The sequence below is a fragment of the Piliocolobus tephrosceles genome, chromosome 3, assembly GCF_002776525.5.
Source record: "Piliocolobus tephrosceles isolate RC106 chromosome 3, ASM277652v3, whole genome shotgun sequence".
NCBI lineage: Eukaryota > Metazoa > Chordata > Mammalia > Primates > Cercopithecidae > Piliocolobus > Piliocolobus tephrosceles.
This window is the reverse complement of record NC_045436.1, coordinates 1170956-1178142: the sequence shown is the minus strand read 5'-3', so window position 1 is coordinate 1178142 and position 7187 is coordinate 1170956.

Here is a 7187-nt window from a genome sequence, read left to right as displayed (position 1 = left end):
CTCAGCTCACTGCAAGCTCCGCCTCCCGGGTTCACGCCATTCTCCTGTCTCAGCCTCCCAAGTAGCTGGGACTACAGGCGCCGCCACCTCGCCTGGCTAGTTTTTTGTATTTTTTTAGTAGAGACGGGGTTTCACCGTGTTAGCCAGGATGGTCTCGATCTCCTGACCTCGTGATCCGCCCGTCTCGGCCTCCCAAAGTGCTGGGATTACAGGCTTGAGCCACCGCGCCCGGCCCGGGAAATTGTCATTTTATGCTGAGATTTAACAGAGTATGGACAGCCATGTAGAAATATGGGTGGACACAAAGGGTGTGATCTACTATTAAAAGACTGAGTGGGGTCATCCAGCAAGGCCTGTCAGTCTAGACTCTTCCTGGCCTCTCTGAGCAGCGTCCTTCCTTCGGCTGTGGGACAGGGCCTTTCTGGAATAGGGATCTTATGTGCTACAATCCAGTAAAGTAGGTCAGAAAATGTCTCTATGGCCAGCTTTTACACAAAAAGGCAAAGGGAAAGTTAGAGGGATACTTGTAGGTTTTATGGCTGGATTTGGGGAAAGGGGATCTGGTTCGTTAAAAGAAAAGCCTTTGCCAAATTAAATTTAAGAGAGTTTAACTAAGCAAAGAATAATACTCAAATCAGGCGGCCTCACAAGCCAGAGTAGCGTCGGAGGCTCGGGCACAGCCAGGTGGTGGAAGAGGGCTTGTGGACAGAAAACAGAAAGAGGAAGTGAGGTACAGGAAGAGAAATATTGCAGACAGCTCTCTGCTTGCTTTATCTGAACACAGTTTGAACAGTTAATGCTTCTTGGATTGGCCAAAACTTGGTGATTGGCACAAGAGTAGATTACGGTCTGATCACTCTGTTTACACGTCCTTTAGGCTCTAGTTCACTCTGTGCTACAAAACCTTTAGGTGAAACTTGAAATACGTAAGGAGGCAGCTTTCTGCTGAATTTCATTCAACAGGTTTGTCAACCAAAACTATCTGAGACACGTCTCAATCAACTTAGAAGTTTATTTTGTTAAGTTTAAGGACCATGACCCGTGACGCAGCCTTAGGAGGTCCTGAGAACAGGTGCCCAAGGTGGTTGGGTGACAGCTCGGCTTTGTGTATTTTAGGGAGACATAATGCATCAGTCAATATATGTCAGGTATCCATCCCCTTGGTCCTGAAGGACAGAACAATGCAAAGCTGGGGGTGGGGCTTTAGGTCTAGACGGACTCACACATTTCCTGATTGGCAATTGGTTGAAAGGGATAAGCTCTGCCTGAAAAGTTGAAGTCAGCTTGAGTTAAGGAAAAGGGAGTTATGAAGCCAAGGCGCGTGTCATAAAGAGGCAGCCTCCAGGTCGCAGGCTTCAGCGGGAATAGATTGAGGCCGGGCGCGGTGATTCACGCCTGTAATCCCAGCACTTTGGGAGGCCGAGGTGGGCGGATCACGAGGTCAGGAGTTTGAGACCAGCCTGGTCAACATGGTGAAACCCCATCTTTACTAAAAATACAAAAATTAACCGGGTGTGGTGGCGGCGCCTGTAGTCCCAGCTGCTCAGGTGGCTGAGGCAGGACAATTGCTTGAGCCTGGGAGGCGGAGGTTGCAGTGAGCCAAGATCGCACCATTGCACCACTCCAGCCTGGTTGACAGAGTGGAACTCCGTCTCAAAACAAACAAACAAACAAACAAAAAAGAAAGAAAAGAAGGAGAATAGATGTGAATGTCTCGTACCGAAGGTGCCAGACTCTCTGAAGAGACCTACTAAAGGAAGGAACAGTGTCTGGCATCTTATAAGCACTCAGTAAAGATGTGCTGTTCATATTTATGAGATGGTCAAAGAGTTCTCAAATCAATAGTGAGAACACAGCTTTTCAAATTGGCATTATGGTGTATTATACATCAACATTTCACCCTTCCTCAAATGGTGCTTTCCATGTGGGAAAGAAACAGCTGTATTTATTCAATGGTGGATTTTCTTCATTGCATTCTGTTCAGTGTCTTTCAGTCTCCAGGGAAACAGCAGAAATTCTCACACAGGAAAAAGCATCATGACCTGTGGATCCAGCATGCCTTGTTGCATTTTCCCAAATGCACCTAATGAAGGAGAATATGATAATGTGAAAAACATTTCACACCTTGTAAACGTCTGAAAGTGGATTTTACAGGAAAGCCTGCATGTTAAATCAAAGATAGTCTTTTGATTCAGTAACCACTCCGTGAACCATTCTATGCAGAAAAATCCATTTTGGGGAAGGCTCCACTATGCCTAATGTAGAATACTGATGTAAGAACGAATTATTCTACCGTATGTTTTTTAAAAGGTATTAAAATCGTATTAGGAGGGACAGCTCTTTCTATAGCTGTGGTCGGTACCGATAGCAACTTGGTGGGCACAGCCAGCAAAGATATGCCACAATGGGGAAGTAATTTATGAGCTATGGAACACGAGCTGAATTTGTTTTCTGAACCTCTTTTAAAAAAAAGATATAGCTTTACTGAGATACAATTGACTTACCATGAATTTACCTATGTGCCACTCAATGGATTTTTAGCATAAAGAGTGTGCAATTATCACCATAATATGATGTCAGAACAATTTCATCGCCCCGGAAAGAAATCTCATGCCCACCAGCAGTTGCTTTGCAAACCAGCTCCTCCCATGTTCTTCTCCTTCAGCTCCCAAATTAGACAATCCCGAATCTGCTTTGCCTCTCTATGGATGTGAGTAATCTGGGCATTTCAAATAGAGTCACATCATATGTGGCCTTTGGTGACTGACTTCTTTTGCCTGACATAACATTTTCAAGGTTTATCTATGTTGTAGCATGTACCAGTAGTTCCTCATTTTTATGGCCAAATATTCCACATTTAGTTTATCTGTTTCTTAGTTGACAGACTTTGGGTTTTTTTCACTTTTTGTCTATTATAAATAATTTTGCTATGAACACCCACGTATGAGTTTCTGTGTGGACACATGTTTTCATTTCTCTTGGGTACATACCTGGGAGTGAAATACTTGGGCCATATGGTGACTTTATGTTTAGTCATTGGAGGAACCGCTAGACTGCATTCCAGTGTGACTGTACTGTTCTATTAGATTGGAAACGTGGTTGTGGTTTTTGCCATTAGAAGTACTGACAACATCTCATTTACCGTTGCAGCAACCTAAGACGTTTGCCCCAGCAGTGAATGAGGGTTTCAGTTTCTCCTCGTTCTCTCCAGCACTTGTGTTTATTTATTTTTCTGGTGGTAGCCATTCCCACGGATGTGAAGTGGTATCTTATTGTTAGTTTGAGTTGTAGTACATGTTGAAAAAATAATTATTTTCTCATCGATGTGTCTTTGCCTCTTTGTCAAAGATCAATTAACCGTAAATGTTAGGATTTACTTCTAGAGTTTCCATTCTACTCTGTTGGTTTGTATGTCCATCCTTATGCCCGAATCACTCTGTCTTGATTACCATAGCTTGTAGTGAGTTTTGAAATGGGATGTGTGAGTTTTCCAATTTTGCCCTTGTTTCTCTGGATTGTTTAGCTATTTTTAAATTTAATTTAATTTAATTTAGTAATTTTAGTTTTATTTCTAGCAAAGCAATACATAGCCATAGTTTAAAAAGTCCAATATACATAATTACATGTGTTTTTATATTTATGACTTTTAGATATTGTCTATTGTCATCCTTCTAAAGAAACAGCATTTAAATTTATTATATCCATCTAATCATACACACAAATACATTCTTTTGCTTTTTCTTAAGAAATGTAGATTATATATACACACACACACATAGACATACATATACATACAGTGTGCGTATATAAATATGGATATATATTTAGATATGCATACACATCCCAATTATATATGCAACACACACACAACAGCTATATATAGGGAGTATATATATATGAATCATTTCTGGTCTAATCGGTATTGAAATATTTACATTTTTAGGGCTATTTAAAAATTACTTGTTGCTGAATCATTTTTTGTACAATGTGCATGATTTTGTTCTTGTGTAACATTTTGTACTTGGAGGTGAACATTGCATTTTTATTCTTAAATTTTCTATGCACATATCAGAAATTTGTCCTCTGATATATTACTCTAAAATATGTGTAATATTTTAATTATGGAAGAATACCTAATTAATTATAAGATTATTTACTTGTTCTTTTTTTTATTATTATAGAGACTCAATTTCCAGAGTCCTCCATGTCTCACTTATATCTTGAACAGTGTCTTACTAATCTTTCTCTGTCAATCTTGTCACATGATTTAATTCTTTTTTTTCCTGGGCTGTCTCCCCTCTTTCACAGGCCACAGAAGATTTTCTTTATATTTTACTTTTTATATGTTGGGGCAGAGTCTCTCTGTGTCACCCAAGCTGGAGTGTGCAGTGCAGTGGTGCTGTCACAGGTTTAACCTCCTGCACTCAAGGGGTCCTCCTGCCTCAGCCTCCCAAGCAGCTAGGAGTACAGGCATACACCACCACACTCAGTTAATTTTTAATTGTGCGTGTGTGTGTGTGTGTAGACAGGTCTCACTTGTTGCCCAGGGTGATCTCAAACTCCTAGGCTCAAGTCATACTCGCACCTTGGCCTCACAAAGTGCTGGGATTACAGGTTTATGTCACCTCTCCAGACTTCCAAAATATATTTCTTAATTTTATCTCTCCTGTTGGTAAGGTGCACTGTTTAGTAGCTCCCTGAGTAAGCGTGCACCGAAGGCTAATATCTATAGCTCTTGTGTTCTGAAAGATGTCTTCACTCAACTCCCACATTTGGTTGGCAGTTGATTGTGTACAGGATTATGAATCAAAAATTACTTTGTCAGAAGTATGAAGGCTTCACATCATGTTCTAGATTCTTGATATCAGCTTCTCGGCATATAGTATTAGGTTCCATTCTGTCATTCTAACTCCTGATTTGCTATGTGTAACTTGTGTAGCTTTTTTTCTTCCTGAAGATTATTCCCAGTCCTAGTGATTCCGTGCTTTGGTATTGCCATTTTTTAATTTATTATGACAGGCACTCAGTGGGCTTTCCACTTGGAAAGTCATGTCCGAGTATATTCTGAAATTTTCTCTTATTTCTTGAATAATTTTTGGCTTTTCCTCTTTTTTGAGAAAATTTTTGTTTTAGGAATATCAGTACTTTAGATGGATCTTCCCATTTACTTACTTCATCCACTTTTACATTTTGTTTTCTTTCTGTTCAACTCTTCTGAAATTTTCTCAAATGAAACATCTAAATCTCCTACTGATTTTTCTGCTACCGTTGTGTGTATATAATTATATATGCACACACATGTATATACATAAATATATATGTATATACACATATACACATAAATAAATATATATTTATTATATATAATAAATAAATATATAATTATATATGTATATAATTATAGTATGCATAACTAATTATATGAATTTTTGAAATTTTAAAAATATAACATCTTGTTTTAATTTCAAAGTACAATATTCTCTTCCAATATTTCTGAGTGCATCAGTTATTTATTTCTAGGCTACTTTCTTTTCTGGAACTATCACAGTTTCCACTAAGTAATTTTTGTTTGTTAACTTATTGGGGTTTGGCCTCTGTTTTTCTTATTTGAAACTCTCCTCAAACTCTGGCACATCTTGTCCCTCAATTGATATTTCAGAATGAGATAGTGAGGAAGCAAAAACAAATAAGAACTTCCGGGCCTAAGGAAGAATGATGGGCTTATAGAATAATGGGCTTCTCTATAGAGTGTTTGGGTAAAATGTAGGCTCTTTCTTTTAGATAATCACATCTAGCAGGGTCTCTCTGGACTTTCTCTTATCCTAGTTAACTTAGCAGAGAAATCTTTTACCTCTGATGGGCCTATCCGTCTGGCTTCTGACACTCACTGGTCACAAGATCAATTTAACTAAATCTCCCACAAATCAAAATTTTCTGTGATTTAAATTCTTCAGAAAAACCTTCAACCTTTGGAGCAAGTGATTAACTGCTAGTTTTCTGGGTTGGAGGGTAGAGGTCAAGAGGTCTGACTTCTTTCAAAAACTTTGGATGTGTTCAACTTTTCCAACTCACCAGCAGTCTGTGTCTAATGTAGGGTTCTTCTGTTTTCTGAAACCTACTTGGAATCTGCCATGGGCATTGACCAGTGTCCTGGTTTCTGTCTCCCCTTTCCTTTTTTTTTTTTTTAAACAGTCTTGCTCTGTCGCCCAGGCTGGAGTGCAGTGGCGCGATCTCGGCTCACTGTAACCTCCACCTCCCAAGTTAAAGCGATTCTCCTGCCTCTGTCTCCCGAGTAGCTGGGACTACAGGCACCTGCCGCCACGCCCGGCTAATTTTTTTGTATTTTTAATAGAGACGGGGTTTCACCATGTTGGCCAGGATGGTCTCGATCTCCTGACCTCCTGATCCATGCACCTCAGCCTCCCACAGTGCTGGGATTACAGACGTGAAACACTGCACCAGGCCCTCCCCTTGCCCTTTGCCCACTGCCCTTTGCCCACTGGTAGGATGTTAGCCTTTAACTTTTTCTCACCTGCAATTCAGTTGCTATTTCTAACTGCTGTCCTTTTCATTTTTTTCTGTCTTTGTAAGGTTATTTTTTCACACCTTTACTATAATTTCAGTGACGTTTCTTCAGCAGCTCCAAGGTGATGTGCGACACCAATCTCGTATGTTTACCACAAATTCCTCCTTTTAGTAGTAATTCTTGTGTTTTTAGGTGAGACGGGGTTTCACCATGTTGGCCAGGCTGGTTGCGAACTCCTGACCTCGTGATTCGCCCACCTCGGTCGGCCAAAGTGCTGAGATTACAAGCTTGAGGCGCTGTGATCAGCCAAGAACCAATAATTTTTAATGTAGTCCAGTGAGTGAGTAATGAGAATACAAGTTATTAGATCATACTCCAATAATTGAAGCCGTCCGTAGGTGCAGGAACATAGAGACATATCAAAACAATAGAAGTTAAAAGCAGAGCCACAGATACAGTATCCATTAGCATTTGGTATGTAAAGGTGGGTGAGGACTTCCTGAAGCTCCTGAGACTCCTGGGCAGTAGTAGGAATTCAGAAGCCAAACAGATGATCCATTTATCAGATGAGCATAGAAATAGAATTCCTATTGGGAGGCTGAGGTGGGTGGATCACAAGGTCAGGAGATCAAGACCATCCTGGCCGGGCGCGGTGGCTCAA